The sequence below is a fragment of the Silene latifolia genome, chromosome 9 (genome assembly GCF_048544455.1).
Source record: "Silene latifolia isolate original U9 population chromosome 9, ASM4854445v1, whole genome shotgun sequence".
NCBI classification, from domain to species: domain Eukaryota; kingdom Viridiplantae; phylum Streptophyta; class Magnoliopsida; order Caryophyllales; family Caryophyllaceae; genus Silene; species Silene latifolia.
Window position 1 is genome coordinate 29,614,990 of NC_133534.1, and position 17,478 is coordinate 29,632,467.

Consider the following 17,478-nt stretch of genomic DNA (forward strand, 5'->3'; position numbering starts at 1 on the left):
ATCAAATATGTTCAATTTAATTGAACTAGTCATGAATCTTATCAACATAAGACTTCTTACCGACGCTAATATCATGTGGATTTATCTTCATAAATCCGGATATTCAAGATGTATTATAATACTCCAAAAGTCTTAAATCATTCCTAATGATCAATATGTCATCCACATATCGGACTAATTAAAATTTCCGTAACTCCCACTAAACTTCATGTATGACCACAACTTCTCGACTTATCGAGAAATATTTTATCACATGATCAAAATGTTGATTCTAACTCATTGATGTCCTACTTAAGACCCTCTCTTAAGTTTCACATTATCTTAGGATTGCAAGAATCTACTAAACTCATGATATGTATTGAATACATTCCTTCTATTGAAGAAGTGGGTTTTAGATTCATTCGCTATGTATTTCATAATATTGAAACACAATCCCTAAGAAGATCCAAATATACTTAAGCATTTCAATTAGTGCAAAACTCTTTGCAACCAATCTTGCTTTGAATTATCTCTTTATTAGTGCAAAACCCTTTGTCACTAATCAAGCCTTTTATTTCGGATTCTCATGGCTCTAAGCCTTATATTGAGTTGTGACTTAAACACTCTTATGTAAGTCATATGTTCATTACTTTCTAGAAGTAATCAACTTGAATCAAACAAATTCTTTTGTAAGTTATAAGCTCTTTACTTTCTTAAAAGTAACATGAATTCATCATTTTTAACAAGTGACGAATTTTAACCTCCTAGGTTTTGAAGAAACAATGTCTTACACAAAACGTCTCATGTAGCCAAGAAAGACCAGTTTCTTGCGACAACGTTTTACACAAAACTTCTCACGGTAAAAATTTTCACGTAGCCAAGAAAGACGAGTTTCTTGCGACATAACATCTTTGTGGCTCTTTGAATAATTTCTCCCACTCTGTCTTCTAAAAATAAACTTGTATTTTAGAAAGACAGCTTCATGAGCCGCAAACCCGTCGTACTCGTGAAAATAGAAAGGGAAAAATGAGCATTTGTTTCTTGTGAGAACTTACAAGCATGGTACCCTTACCATTTCATATCTCATATGTTTTGATATTAGTGGAAAAATAATTTAGACAAAAAATGATAAAATCCCCAAAAGGATCAAGTAATTCAAAGTAACTTGATTGAAGTCCAAACCATATCGAATAGCGTTTGATTTCTTATCCATCCACACATTATTTCATAACGCGTGCTAAGAGAGATTAACTTGTGATACTATATCACATTTCCTTTGGCTTATATCAAAGTCTTCACTTTGATAATCCCATCACGACTAAATCGTGATTCCTTGAACTTTTGAACTTCTTCAAGGATTTCTCTATTTACCTTATTAAGTGAACACACTAGTGTCAACTTAAATCGTTGGTAAAAAAATGATCAACCTATTTTGGATTAATGATTTACAATCTCGATCTCCTTTTACAAACAAAAGGCACGAGACATCTTGTTTTGAATACAAGATACGCATATACCATTAACAATCTAATGGTTTCAAGAGTACTCGATAACTCTTTGCGTTCATCATTCCAAAATTTAAGGTTTAATCTTGGGTTACCAATTTGAATCTTACATCATCTACATGATATATCATTCTAGTTTGTTTTAGAATATAATCACCTTGATAATGGGCTAGCCATATATCAAATCGTGGTGTATAGGGTCACAAAAGTGAAAACCTCTTTTGTATCTTAACAAGTTTACATTCTTATTTAGAGTTTATGCACTTAATAGTCACAATTAAGTACAACTTTAAATCAAAAAACTAGATTGAGTACACAATTACTCTATCTCTCAACATTATTGTTGCTAGTCGTCATATTCTAATCATCTTATGTGTCGAATACAATGATGAAAACCTCCACTGGTTTCTAATATTGACGAAGTGGCACTAGCAAAATTTATGTTTAATCAAATAAACACTTTTAAAGAAGAAGGTCCCATTAGATGTCCCACAACTAACTTGTTGATTCTTCAATAATTTGGGGTAGTTTTCTTTCTCGTGTCTAACATTTAAGACAATGAAAACTTTATCGGTCGGGATTGATAGGTTTAGTATCGTCATTCTCAACAACTTTACCTTTAACATTACCTTGTATCAATTCCATTATAATCTTTACTTCTTGAACCTCGTCCTTATCTTAACGGTTTAAGAGAATGCTCCCACTTAATTCAATGAGTCTTTGCTTTGAGAAGCAAAATTGAATTCATGAAGATTCACTCTTCATTTGTTCGTTTTAGTCTTAAAACTTTCATTGAAGTGGTTGCGTTATTTTGGTCAATTACTTAATTCGACAAAACTAATTACCAAAACAATTTATCGCTTCAAGGTACTTAATTCATTTAAGTACATGAAAAATAATCCATTGTAAGTAGATGTGTTAGTCAAGAATCAAAAACCTGTTTGATAATGAATAACTTTAATCTATACTCTTAACAAGAGATCCTTAGCAATGGTTCGTTTGAGGTTTTAGAAGCAAATTCAAATTTTGTCTTTAGTTACGATGTTTTAATGGAGATTTGAATCAAAAACGAAATGATATCGTATATGAATTGTGGTAAAGAAATAGAACAATATAACAACGGAATAGTGGAAAACTTAACATTTATCGTTTTATTAATACTTGAAAAACAAGTAAAGCATTTATATAGTGACCTCTACCCAACTATGATAAATGATTCCAAGACCCAAATTCATATCGACTTAGGCACGGGGTAGCCGATGAAACCTTCATCAATATAACTCGGTGGATTAACCTTTTAATCGATTCTACTTTTAGAACTCTTGGTCGATAAAATTACTCTAATATTTATCTATAGCCCAAAACACATCAACAAGGGCACGGGGGAGCCGATGAAACCCTTATCAATTACTTTTGTTGAGTTCAATCCAAATTTCGAATAAATGTGTCCATTATCCAAACCCACATTAACTTAGGCACGGGGTAGCCGATGAAACCCTCATCAACATGAATTCGGTGGATTAGACATTTATCACCCACTTCCCCTACGTAACAAGGTTTGTACCCCGGGGTAGCCGAGTGCACTCCCTCGCGAAATAGGTTTTCATGGTTTCTACTATTTGGTAAGGCTATGTCTCAATTGTTTGTTTTAGCGAGAGGTCATGTCAATTTATTATCTATCACGTTTTAAGTGAACTAAAGCGGTGAACTACGATAATTCGAATTGACACGGTCGATAAACTCGATAAAATAAGGATGCATGTTAAGTTATGGCGATTTAGCGATGCATGTGACATAAAATAAAATGCAAGCATAAAATAAATAAATCCTAGTATGGCCTTTCCTAAAAGAAAAACTATTAACCTATTACACATTCGGAAACCAACTCCATTGGTCCCTTGAACTTCGGTTGTGGCACGCATCTCTAGGTAACACCGTCTTTATGTATCGCCATTCTTGAAGAAATCCATCTTTTGGAACTCCGGAATGAATAAAATTACATAATAAATTACATAATTTCCTATTATAGGTGATACGAGATCACAATAAAAATTACAACCGAATCGGTATTCCCATACATTTCGGGAAATACCAATTAAAATCTAAGGCCATACTAAGTAAAATTACATAATTAAAATTATGACAATCATAAAGAAAAATGCAGCATTATAATATGTATGAACATGCTCAATTTTATGCTAAATCGCCTTTAATTAGCCAATATCGTATATTACTCGGTTTTTACGGATTTGCGTGATTTCAACATTTTATAATCACAAAAATACATAAACTCATATTTATGCATAAGTTAATTACCCTAACCTCTTAGGACTCAAAATATAGTCTTCACTAATAATTTGACCATAATTAACCTTTATTTACAAAATTGTTCATAAATGGACTAAAAATTACAAAAATAAGCTTTAAACTTCAAATAAATCACAAAATTTCAAATAAATTCAAAATTCAAAATTTAAATTCATGAACATTCTGGAAAAATTCCATGACACTCATAATGTTCAAAATCTTAGGTTAAAAATTTCGAAAATTTACCGGAAAAACAATGTTGCGGTTTATCTATTTATAATAAAATAATCATAAAAACATGGAAAAATTATTTTCACTAACTTTTCAATTTTAGATCTGAAAAAGATAATAAAATGCAACATTAGACGTTTTTCCTAAGTCATAGATTATGTTTTATTAATTTTCACTAATAATGTCACTATTTATGCTATTTTTCTTCAAAAATTCATAAATCATGCTAAAAGACTTCTTTATAGCCAATTATTTTACACACATCTTGTAAAATTGCATGTGACAACATATTAATTTTCTATGACCAGATTCGAAATTTAACTCATATTAACCTATTTTTCTCTTAAATCCGTATTTAATAATGAAAAATTCATTTTTCGAGCATAACAAGTCCAAAAATTATGAAAATTTACAGGTTATCTCAAAATAATATATGTAACAACATATCCAAAAACCAACTTAAAATTCGAAGTATAGCTAATTTTCGACCAAAAATGACATTTTTACTCATAAAATCACATTTAAATGTCATTATAGAGAAATATGAACAATAAAAATCCGTAAAATTAACCAAAATATCCTAAAACATTTTAGGACCAGAAATATTAACATGCATGGATTAATTTAGTGATATCTCATAATAACACAAATTTTACAAGTTTTATTTGTTATTCTTATAACTTGGAAAAACTTTTAACCAATTTGCATGCAAACAACCGTGGCTCTTGATACCGATTGAAGGAAATGTAGATCTATATACATACTAACATACTCATATATGTCTAAATTAATTTGTCATAAAATTAAAACGGATTTTATGCATGCAAACTTTAATAAAAGAAGATAAGAAAACATTTTCTCACCATAATAATTTCGGTCATATTGGGCACCAACAAGATCTCCTTCTTGTTGATTCTTGAGCTTTCCAATAATGGATGAACATACAAAATCCCAAAGTAGAGATTCTCCAATTAGTAGCACCCAAGACAATCCCTTAATCCCACAAAAGAACATGTACTAGATGTTTATAATGTGGTTTACCTTAAATTTGATTACTAAAACTCATATACTACTACTAGTATTATTAGTAATTAATAAGAACAAATTAGATTCATAAAACTTGGTTTTATGAAGAACAAGAGAGAGGTTTTATGTTTTCTTAGAACATTAGAGAGTAATGAATTATTGAGGAAAAATCCTCTCTAATTCTCTATGCCAAAAACCGGTGGGTGGGAGGTCTTAGCCCCTTTAATTTTTTGCTTTTTGTCTTCACAAGACAAACTAGTGTAAGACTTTGTCTATTGTCATGTCACTATCAAGTGTCATGGACAAATGAATAAGACAAATAGAAAAAGACAAACTTCTAAGCATGCTCACCCATATTTCGGTTTCTAAGTTGTAATATGGAGTCCATTTTATTTTTGTCAATTGTACAATTGTATGTCATGTGACATGTGACATGTCTTATGTCATGTTTTAATTTAAAATGCATATTTAACAAATTAAATATCATTTATAAATTAAATAAATCATATTTAACAAATTGACTAGTAATATAAAATTACTTTCTCATAAAATGGTCATTTAATTACTAATTAGTATAATTCACAATATCTTGTAATTATAACTAACTTATCATTCTCATCTCGCATGTTTCGCAAACACCGATTAATATTAGTAATATAACTTCTTAAATTACTAAATAAAATCTTATTTAATCACATTATAATAAGATGTCATTTTTTCTCTCTTATGATAATAATTTGTTCAATTTTAAGGAATTAATTAATCTGTATCGGCATACAACTAATTAACCTTTTCAATTAAGGGAGTCGTCCTTTAGGTGTGACCTCAAGGGATCAACTGATCACCACCGTCTCACGACAGTAATGTCAAACTCTAGCCAGCCAATCATTACCGATATGTGTGGACCAGTTGACTATATATATTATGTATCATCCCTTCCGTATTCTTGAAATGAGATTTAATAATGATATTTAAATCATGTGATCGCACTATTGTTGAGGACATATTTCCCAACAATTCTTACGGTCCATTAACCGACCGCCCTATGGCTGGCGAGCCTTACTACACACCATGGCTGGCGAGCCTTATTAGGCGCCATGGTTGGCGAGCCTTACTACGCGCCATGGCTGGAGATCCTTACTACGCGCCATGGCTGGCGAGCCTTACTACGCGCCATGGCCGGCGAGCCTTACTACGCGCCATGGATGGCTAGCCTTACTACGCATCATGGCTGGCGAGCCTTACTACGCGCCATGGCTGGCGAGCCTTACTACGCACCATGGCTTGCGAGCCTTTGTCCGCATACACCCAAGGACATATCCCGAAGATGCCTCGGGTACAACTCCTTGTCACACCTGGCGAGCCTTTATTCGAAAATACGCAAGGACATATCCGAAGATGCCTCAGGTATGACTCCTTTTTATGGCTGGCGAGCATTAATACGTAGTCTAACCGGCCGAAAATTTGAGTCCTTCCGGGAGTGCCATGCTTTGTATGTCCACCATTCGCGCATAAGAACTTGGCACAAGTGTGTGACCAATACTTTAATTGCTAGGAAAGGCACCAACCACTTCACCGAACTAGATTTTGTCTACCTCGAGTCCTTCTTGAATGTCAATGGTAAGTCCACCCGAAAATACAACATTCTTCAATTATTGATTGATCGGTGGCTAGAGATTGATATGGGAAAGAGGGAGTGGCCTTTATTGTAAATGGGGGCTTGGTAACAAGGTTAACTAAACATTTTAAATCGGAGTTCAACAAAGATAACACCTACAAACCGGTTAAGGGAAGCTACCTTATTGATATGAGCACTTTGATTAAAAAATTTCATTGGGTAAAAAATGACAATCTTGACAACAAATACGAGTGGCTCATCAAAGAAGCTAAGTCTATTGTCTTGCCCACCAAGATTTGCCGTATCTCCGCCCATAGACCAAACTACCTCATTCCCGTCTCCAAAGAAGCCGAAGAGATAATCAAGCAACAAAGGGATCCAATTGCAAAGCCCTCCTCCTCTACCATTGAGACTCCACCCTATCCTTTTGCCTACCAAGAGTTTAAACCAAGTGGCTCTAATGTTGACAAGGCTTATTGGAGGATACCACAAGTGCGGGGTTGATTACTTGACTTCAACCTATTCCATTGTGAGTTTTCTACACCTCCTTTACCTTTGTCTTTATGTCATGTTTTAATTCTTTATCTTGAGCATTTGTTTTGAGTCCTAGCACCATTCAAAGGACTCCCACCTCGCTTCCATTGAGGTGTCTCGTATTTTGTTCCTATTCGCAAAATCCAAAATGACAATTAGGATTCATGCATTGCATCCTTTCCTTGTGCATGAACTCCCCCTCTTTTTACACTAGAAATAGTGTCTTACTCGGTTTGGGGAAGTTCACTCACAAGGGATGCGAGTTAATTCAAATTACCTCTCCGACCAACCGAAAACATGCATCATATAGGATAGATTAGATTGCATTCACTTGTTATATATGTCATATAGTTTCCATACTAGTTTAGAAATCATTCATATTCATATAGATTGCATTGCATAATTTCCTATCATATTGGCTATTGAGGACAATGCCCATACTAGTGTGGGGATGGGAAATTCTAACTTAACCTTGCATTCAAAAATGATAAAATCTGAAAAATTCTTGAAAAATTCATAAAAATTGAAAAATTTCTCAAAAATCCAAAAACATGTTCATTCCTTTGTAGTGTAGAGTTGTATATATTGTATATATTTGTGTTTCTTTGTCACACTCTTAGCACATTGGATCGACTACGCCACATTCGAGGCATGAAGGAAATAGAAGACCGCATGGTATGATCTTTCCAAATCTCCTTCCTCCTTTTATATGTTAATGACAATGTGGCTTTATTTTGGTTGATGCAGTACAAACCAATGTGATATTAAGAGCTTGCATTTAGTTTATATATCATAATAGTTGATAGAAGCATTTTTATTAGGTTGTATATATGTTAGTTGCATCATGGCATGTAGTTGCATTTTAGGAAAATTTTGTGAAAACATCTATTTGGGAAGCTTGATAAGTGTATATAAGGCCCTCGTTGATACTTTTTCTTCTTGGTGTGGGTATGAAACTCGTCGTTAAAAGCTACCAACCAAAACAATATTTATAACTTCACAAACTACTCTTGGTAAATAGGTTAGTAAAGGTCGGATCCCAAGAGACGGGTATTGATATAGGATTCTCAATTGCAAATAGCTATGTCTTAGGGTGTCACAATTTGGGTTGAGGTTATGTGTAATCTAAACTAATCAACAAAATGAAAGTAAAGTAATGAAAATAAAGCAAAGCAATTAAAGGGGTTTGTAAACAATTGATTAAAGGCACTAGGGTGTCATGCGTTCATAGGAGATTCTGTTGGAGTATGTGTCCTCGACAATAATGCGATCACATGTTTAAATCTCATGTTATGAATACATAAGGGAAAGTAATATTTTATTGTCAACTGATCCACATTAATCGGTAATGATTGGCTGACTAGAGTTTGACATTACTGTCGTATGACCGTGGTGATCAGTTGATCCCTTAAGGTCATACCTCTAGGGAAACATTCTTAATTGATTAATTAATTAATTGTATGACGATACAAGTTAATTAATTCCTTAAAATTGAACAAATGATTTTGTGAGTAAAATTACGCATCTTATAGTAATTCGATTATATAAGGTTCGCATTAAGTAATTAAATTGTTTTATTACTTAGGTTTATTTATTGTTTATGAAACAATTAATATTAGAATGAATGGGTTTTTATAAATACAAGTAGTTGTGATTTATAATTCTATGACCCATTTTAAATAATTGTAATTGTGAATTACTAGTTAATTTTTGTATGTGATTTATTTTGCTAACATAATGATTTTTAATTTGTTAAAAATGCATTATTGAATTAACATGTTTAGTAACATGTCCAATATGTCACATTACACAAAATTGACATTTAACAAACTTAAAATGGACCCATTTTATATGGGTGTGCCGAATTAATGGAGGGTTTAGGGGTTAGTTGTGTATTGATTATTTATTTAATTGGAAACATAATCATAACCTACTTATGATAGGCTTGAATGCCTACATCTTGAGAAGAACAAGCATGAAAAAGTATTGGGCCTTCTACCCTAGACCAACCGGCCACCCTAAAGAAAAGAAGAGAGTTTTCTCTTCTATTTTTAATTATTCATTCTCATATGATTATTCACTTGATGAATAACTCATCTCTCTAGTTTTTGTTTTTGAACAACACTAGAAAAACTCATAAAAATCTCTAATATTATTTCTATATTACTAGAAGTAGTAATCTTATGATATTAGTATTTTAAGGTCACAAATATTAATTTCTAGTAATCAAATTAATATTTGTATTAAGAAGGATTTCCTTAGTACAAATCCTTGAGGAGTAGATCTTGCTATTAGATCTTATGTTTTTTGGGGCATTTGGTTTATTCTTAAGAAGACTAACTTGGTAGGAGACCAAGTTAGTATAAACCCAATCTCGGCTCTCATTGTAAGAATAATCGATTTTCTTTTCTTACTTTGTAATGTTGTTATGCATGCATAAGTTCCTTTTAGTTTATGACTAAACTAATAATCACTTAGTTATTAGAAGAGTCTATTAAGAGATATATGAATCTTACAGATTCATGGGAGTAGATCATACAAACATGTTCTCAAATAGATACAAGCCTCATTGAAGAGATAGGTGATGGGTAAAAAAATGCAAGGATTCATAGGCTCGCATTTTATCAAACATAACATGTGCGTAAGTTGAAATCACAACAAGCAAGCAAATTAATTATGAAATCATATTAGATTAAGCATAGATCAATCCCCATGTTTGTTTCCCCTAATTCCCCATTAACCCTAGCTAAAGAACTACTCACTCATGATCAAGTTTAGCATGCTAATATGGTTGTCAATCATACTAACAAAGCAAAACATGTTGAATAAATGAAAGAGATTAACAATAATGAAACAAGGGTAAAGAGGAATTATACCTATGAAGATGATTCCAAATAATAAAGCAAAGAATAATAGAAGTACTTGATGATTGATGGAAGGTTGTCAATCCTCCAAATAAACCCAAATAATCTTCTAATTACCCAAATAAAAGGAAGAACAATAGAGAAATTAAGGAAAGATTAAGATGTGATAATCTAGATAGTACAAAGGGGTATTTATACTAAAATTAAGTACAAGGATCAGGGTTACTAAGGGCTTAAATGACTATTAAGACCATAAGAAAACTTGAGGAAATGCTACTCCCAAGGGACATGCGCGGATCCTCCTTGCTAGTCCTGTCTCGACCCGCTCGTCCCGTGCTGTGGCACGGCCTGTTCTGTCTTGAGATCCGCTCGGATCAGGGAGGGGACGCTCGGATCTTTAGTCTCCAGTCTGCTCGTCCTGGGATCAAGTCGCTCGGATCCTGACAGGTTGGTACGCCCGGATCACGCTCGGGCCGCTCGGATTCTTGGGCAGAGTAGTTCTCTTGTTTAACTCCTTAACAATCTGCAAGGATTGTGTTGGGGATGCAAGGATCTTTTCATCATTGCCCATTTCACTTTATTTATCTAGTTAGGCCTCTAGTGTCGGTCTTCTCCTTGATGTTTGGTCATTAGATGTAATAAATTTAGCTCCATTTCGCCTCATAAATACAAGCTTAGCGATCCTATCCTACCAAGGACATAAAACCTCAAAGAATATGCAAAATGAGAAACTAAAGACAATAAATGACCCAAATATGTGCTAAAAAGCATATCAACGAGGTTAATTCGGGGACTAAATGTGCTCAAATATGAGTCACATCAATTGTTAAGACTTTTCTCATTAGAATACCTCTAAAACACCCTAGGATGTGTTAGGCTAGTATCCTTTGACCCATGGACTAAGGCCTAGTCAAGAGTATCTTGTGATGTGATGAATCCTTGGCTACCGTTTATTCTAAGGTGACCCTTGAAACCATGCAACCATCTTCCACTTCTATCATCATTTTTCTCAACAAAAAGGGAATGGGCACAAAAATTCTTAACTTGAGTTCAAGCATCAAAATGAAAATCAAGAAGTTTGTACAAATTGCATCAAAGAAAAGAGGAGTACAAAAATAAGAACTCCTATGCTTCAATAAAAGCACCCTAGTTACAAATTGGGGTGACTTTGAAAATGTTCAAAAATTGCAAAAATTGGAAAATTGCCAAGTATCAAAATGCCAAACACTAAAGAAATGGCAAGAAATTGTTCTAAAAAATGTCAAATGCCACAAGAAATTGGGGGGAATAACAAAACCAAAAGCAAACTCCGATCATGAAACTCAAAATCATATTGATCCCTTTCATCCATTAATTCAACTTTTGTGCACGGTAGAGAGGGGACGACCCTTTTTCTTGTCTAGGCAAGAAGGGGAATTCCGCGACCCTACAGTATTTCTAACATCATAGGAAGTCTAATCGTGACAAAAACATTTAGAAAATGAGGACAAAGGTACCCTAGCTTGACACAACTAGGAGGTGATTTGTTGGTATCCTCCTAGGCTTAGTAATTGGAAAAACCATATTTATAATGGAGTGTGTACCCTTAGATTGCTTTCCCCCTTAGATAATTTCCACCACTTGGATGAGGAAAGTGGCTATTCTTTTGTAGATGCATCCATTACTTGCTTTTGTGTGCTTAATGCTTGGATGTATCGCCATTTTGGCAAGCCCCACCTTGCCTTGAAAAAAGGCATCTTACCTCATGGATGTCTTGTTGTGAGTTGAAGGGGTGGAGTGAGACCCGCAAATTGTTTGACATCGGCTATATTATTAGATTAGTATAAATAAAGGTCATAGTTTTATTCACCTCTTTACTCGGGACGAGCAAAGGTTCGGTTTCAGGATGTTTGATGTGACTTATATTTGAGCACATTTAGTCCCCGAATTAACCTCGTTCCCATGCTGTCTAGCACTTATTAGGGTCATTTCTTATCTTTATTTCCCCATTATGAATATTCTATGAGGTTTGGTGTCCTTTGTAGGAGAGGATTGATAGCCTTGCATTTATGGGGCAAAATGGAGCTAAATGGATCGCATCTAATGACAAGGCATCAAAGAGGAGACCAACACTAGAAGCCTAAGCAAATAAATGAAGTGAAATGGGTAATGATGAAAGATCCGTGCATCCCTAAGACAGTCCCTATGGATTGTTAGGGAGCCAAGAACAAGAGAAGAATCCTGTCCCAGGATCCAAGCGTCCTGAGCTCAGCACGAGCGTCTCAAGCCTAGGATCCGAGCATCCCGACACTCACCCCGAGCGGATCACCTCATAGGACCAAGCATGCTTCAGCTCAATCCGCACGCGTCCCTGGGGAGTTGCTACTCAATTCGTGAATGTCCCTCGGGAGTTGCAAATTATCAACCTTCTCTTAGGGTCTTAATCGTCATTTAAGCCCTTAGTAACCCTAATCATTTAAGCCCTTAGTATAAATACCCTATTGTACTAGCTTAGAAGGATCTTATTATAATCAATCTCTTAATTTAGTCTTAATCAAAGTTGTAATACACATTTCAATATTAATCATATCTTAATCTCTCAATTGTTATTAGTTTTAGTTGGGTAATTAGAAGATTATTTAGGGTTTATTGGAGGATTGGCAACCTTGCATCAGTTATCAAGTTTACTTCTATTATTCTTTGCTTTATTATTTAGATCATCTCAAGTAGGTATAATCTCTTCTTACCTTTGTTTAATTACTGTTAAGCACATCATTTTTCATCATGTTTTGCTTTGTTAGTATGATTGACAACCTTATTAGCATGTTAAACTTGATCATGAGTGAGTAGTTCTTTAGCTAGGGTTAATGGGAAATTAGGGGAAGTAATCATGGGAATTGATCAATGACTAATCTAATATGCTTTCATAATCACTTGCTTGCTTGTTGTGATTTCAAGCTATGCATGATGTGACCATTATTTGAGGTTATTTAGTCCCCGAATTAGCCTTGTTCCCATGCTTTTTAGTGCATATTTGGGTCATTTATTGTCTTTAGTCCTTTGTTTTGCATATTCTTTGAGGTTTTGATCCCTTGGTAGGAAAGGAGTGCAAACCTTGCATTTTCATGGCAAAATAGAGCTATATTGATTGAATTTAATGACCAAGCATCAAAGATAAGACAAGACTAAAAGGCCTTTGTACATACTATAGTAGATGGGCAATGATGAGAAAAGATCCTTTCATCCCCGAGGAAATCCTCAAGGATTTTGTGAAGAAAAAGGAAGAAAAGAAGAAAGGAAGAAGCTGAGAGAGAATCCAAGCGGATTGCTCAGAATCCGCCCGTCCAGCAAGAGCAATCCGAGCGTCTTCCTCACCTGGACGCTCGTCCAAAGCCATCACAATCCGAGTGGATTGTCCTGAATCCGCTCGTTCATAAGACTCACAATCCGCCCGTCTTCCTCACCTGGACGCTCGGATTGTGTGACAGCTAAAATCCGTCTTCAACTTGTTCAAAGAAGGATGCGCATATCTTTCTAAGACCGGCGAAAAAGAGACCGGAGTCTCCCTGGAGACCGACGATTCCTCAAGAACTTAATCGTCATTTAAGCCCTTAGTAAACCCTAATTTATGTACCTAATCCCCACTATAAATACCCCAGCAGTCTAATTAGAGAAGCATGTTCTTCTTATCAATCTCTAGTGTAGTTTATATCAATCAAATCTCTCTTTAATCTTGTAATCAACATTTAATCAAGTCTTAATACAAATCTCATTTCCTTAATTTCTCTTTTGTTCATCTTTCATTTGGGTAATTGAAGATTATTTGGGTTATTATTGGGAGATTGACAACCTTCCAATCAATCATCAAGTACTTCTATTATTCTTTGCTTTATTATTGGAATCATTAGTAGGTATAATTCTCTTAATCCCTTTTTAATTATTGTTAATCATCTTCATTTATTCATCATGTTTCACTTTGTTGGTATGATTGACAACCTTGCTAGGATGTTCAACATGATAATAAGTGAGTAGTTTCCTTAGCTAGGGTTAATGGGTAATTAGGGGAAACCAACATGGGGGATGATTCATGCTTAAATTAATATGTTTTCATGGTTTATTTGCTTGCTTGTTGTGATCTCAACTCATGCACATGTTATGTTTGATGAAATGCGAGCCTATGAATCCTTGCATTTTTTACCCATCACTTACCTTTTCAATGAGACTTGTAAGACATAAACCAACTCGAGTCTTATTCGACCATGCATGTAGTTGAGTAGGGAAGACTAATTTGACTTTTAGGTGTTGTACAATCTAATCGATTCGGCTCCGGGACCCAAACTTTCCTAGGATTGTAAGATATAAACCAACTCAATCCATCACAACAATAATTGCTTGCTTATAATTTGAGAATATGTTTGTATGATCAATTCCCATGAATCCCCTATGACCCCATGACACCCTAGTGCCTTTTATCAATTGTGTACATCCCTTTTAATCATCTTGCTTGTTTACTTTCATTGCTATTTAGTTTAGTGATCTTCTATTCAAACCCCAAATTGTGATACCCTTAGACACCGCTACTTGCAATTGAAAATCTCATCTCAATTCCCGTCCCTTGGGATCTGACCTTTACTTGCCTCTTTACTAATTGTAGAGTTGTTTGTGAAGGTATAAATATAGTTTTGGTCTAGGTGCTCCTAATGACAAGTGCCGAAAACTAAACCTCCAAGTGAGTCCGACCAAAAATGGCGCCGTTGCCGGGGACGGTGTTAACTTGATTTAGATTTTCTTAGATTGTTATTAGTTGTGTCTTTCTTTGCCTTGGGGAAGTAAAACTCCTCAAGGTTTGTTCTAATTATTTTCGAGTTGTTTGATATTTTGCATGTCTAGAAGATCACAAGGTAACTTGTTACCCTTTGATCACGAAATTGAAAGAACTTTGACAACCAATAGAAGACTTGCTAGAAGAACTTTGAGAGGTATTGGTGAGGTTGTAGATATTCAACCAAATACTATTGAGTTCGTCAACCCTTTTTCAAGAGATGGTGAGGACAACCCAACACAACATCCAACACAAAATCAACCCACAATGCCTAAATTTTCATCACATTCCGTACCAACCGAGGAGAACCTACCCAATGGTACTCCCACACCACAACACTTAACCGGAAACTTTATTGCTAAATCCGCAGTTATCCAACTAGTCGAAAGAAGCCAATTTGGGGGGATGCCTACCGAAGACCCTCACTCTCACATGGAGGCTTTTTGTGACTATTGTGATGCGATTTCACAAACCGGTGTAACTCAAGACCAAATTCGATGGGTCTTATTCCCTTTTTCTCTAATTGGCACCGCCAAACAATGTTTGAAAGGCCTTGATAAGGCTACTCTCGGAATTGACTCTTGGAAGAAATTGGCTCTAGCTTTCTACAAAACGTTCTATCCACCGGAAAAGACTAACATCCTAAGAGCTCAAATTACGGGCTTTAAGCAAAGGGATGAAGAATCTTTATATGAAGTTTGGGAGCGATTCAAAGGAATTTGTCGCTCATGTCCTCATCATGGATTTAGTGAGTGGTTCTTGGTACAACAATTTTGGAACGGTCTTTATGAAGACTCAAAAAACATTCTCAACATGGGATCAAATGGTATGTTCACCGAAGTTGACGATAATCAAACATGGAACAAGATTGAGGAAATGGCGGTCCATAATTCACAATATAGTAGACCTCGCAAGGCTACTAGAGGAGGAAAGCATGAAGTGGACTCTATTACTCAATTGGGTGCTCAACTTAGATCCCATATTGATACCATAAAATTGAAATTTGAGAAAGCAATGGCTAAGCTTGAAGAAGCCTCAAAATCACCAAAGCATCATGTCAATGCCATGACGGCATCTTCATCAATCCCAAGTGGGATATGTGAGAATTGTGGAACTTTGGGACATGACCAAAGTGAATGTAGGGGAACAAATGAACAAGTCAATTCTTTCCAAGCATATAAGAGTGGTACCTCTTATTCAAATTATTACAATGAAAACACCAAATTCCACCCAAATCTCTCATACAAAAGCCAAAATGTTCAAAACCCTCAACCAACATATACTCCACCACCCATGAGAAATCAAAATCAAAGACCCTTTTACAACCAAAACCAAGGTTACCAAAATCAAACACTCCATACAATCAACAAAATGACCAAGGTTTTGATGTTCAAAAAGTGGTCCTCCAAATGCAAAAGAATCAACAAGAGTTTCTCACTAAAATGCAAAAGGATAGTCAAGCAAAGTAAATCACCATCAACAACATCCTAGCCCACACCAAAATGTTGGAAACCCAATTGACTCAATTAGCATCTTCAAGCTCACAAAGACAAAAGGGGCAATTACCACCTCAAGGTAACTCCCCGAGACATGAAACGGTTAGTGCCATTCACTTGAGGAGTGGTACGAGGTATGAAGCACCGAAGAAGCAAGTTGAGGATGAAGTTGTGGAAGCTAGAGACAAAGAAGAAGTTGTGCAAAACTCCAAAAATGGAGAACCATCAAAAGAAGAAGTTTCAAAGAGAAATGAAGACAAGGCCAAGGAAAAGGAGCCCATTGTGATTAGACTTCCTTTTCCAAGTCGTCAAGCCAAGCCCAAATTTGATGACCAACTTGGAAAATTTATGAAAATTGTGAAGAATTTGGAAGTCTCGATTCCTTTCACGGAATTAATCAATCACGTGCCAGCCTATACAAAGTACATGAAAGACATCCTTACGAAAAAGAAGTCGATCCGGAAGCTTGAGACTATCGCCTTCACTAAGGTGAGTAGTGCAATCCTTCAAGGGAGTTCACCTCCAAAACTTAAAGATCCGGGAAGCTTCTCAATACCGTGTACCATTGGCAACACCACGATCAACAAAGCCCTATGTGATCTAGGGGCTAGTGTGAGTGTTATGCCGTACTCGGTGAGTAAAAGGTTAGGGATGGTAGAGCTTAAATGCACCAATATCACACTCCAAATGGCTGATAGATCTACGAATACACCATTAGGGATATGGGAAGATGTTCCCGTAAGAATTGGGAAATTTTTCATCCCGGTGGACTTTGTCATTGTTGACATGGAAGAAGACTCCAATATTCCAATCATTCTAGGAAGACCTTTCTTGCACACCGCGGGTGCGGTAATAGATGTGAAGCATGGAGAGCTCACTCTAGAAGTGGGAGATGAGAGCATAACTTTTAATCTTGACAAGACCATGAGAGCTCCCCATTTGCATGAGCCATGTTTTATGGTTGATCATTATTGCCGGAAGGATGATAGGAAGAAGTTGGAATTTCAATGGAAGAAGAAAATTGAAGATGCTCCATTCAAATAACAAAGAGAGCTTGAAAAGCTCACCCATGACAAGTGAAGAGGATGGCCTCATTGGCCAAAACATGAAAGAAGGA

General features: G+C 35.4%; 1 non-coding gene across 1 annotated transcript; it reads right to left on the minus strand.

Annotated features, from left to right (window-relative positions):
- Positions 1–15,504: 15,504 nt before the first annotated feature.
- Positions 15,505–15,611, minus strand: LOC141604326 (small nucleolar RNA R71). Its single transcript, XR_012526030.1, has one exon. It is a non-coding gene; the product is annotated as a small nucleolar RNA R71 (small nucleolar RNA).
- Positions 15,612–17,478: the final 1,867 nt, after the last annotated feature.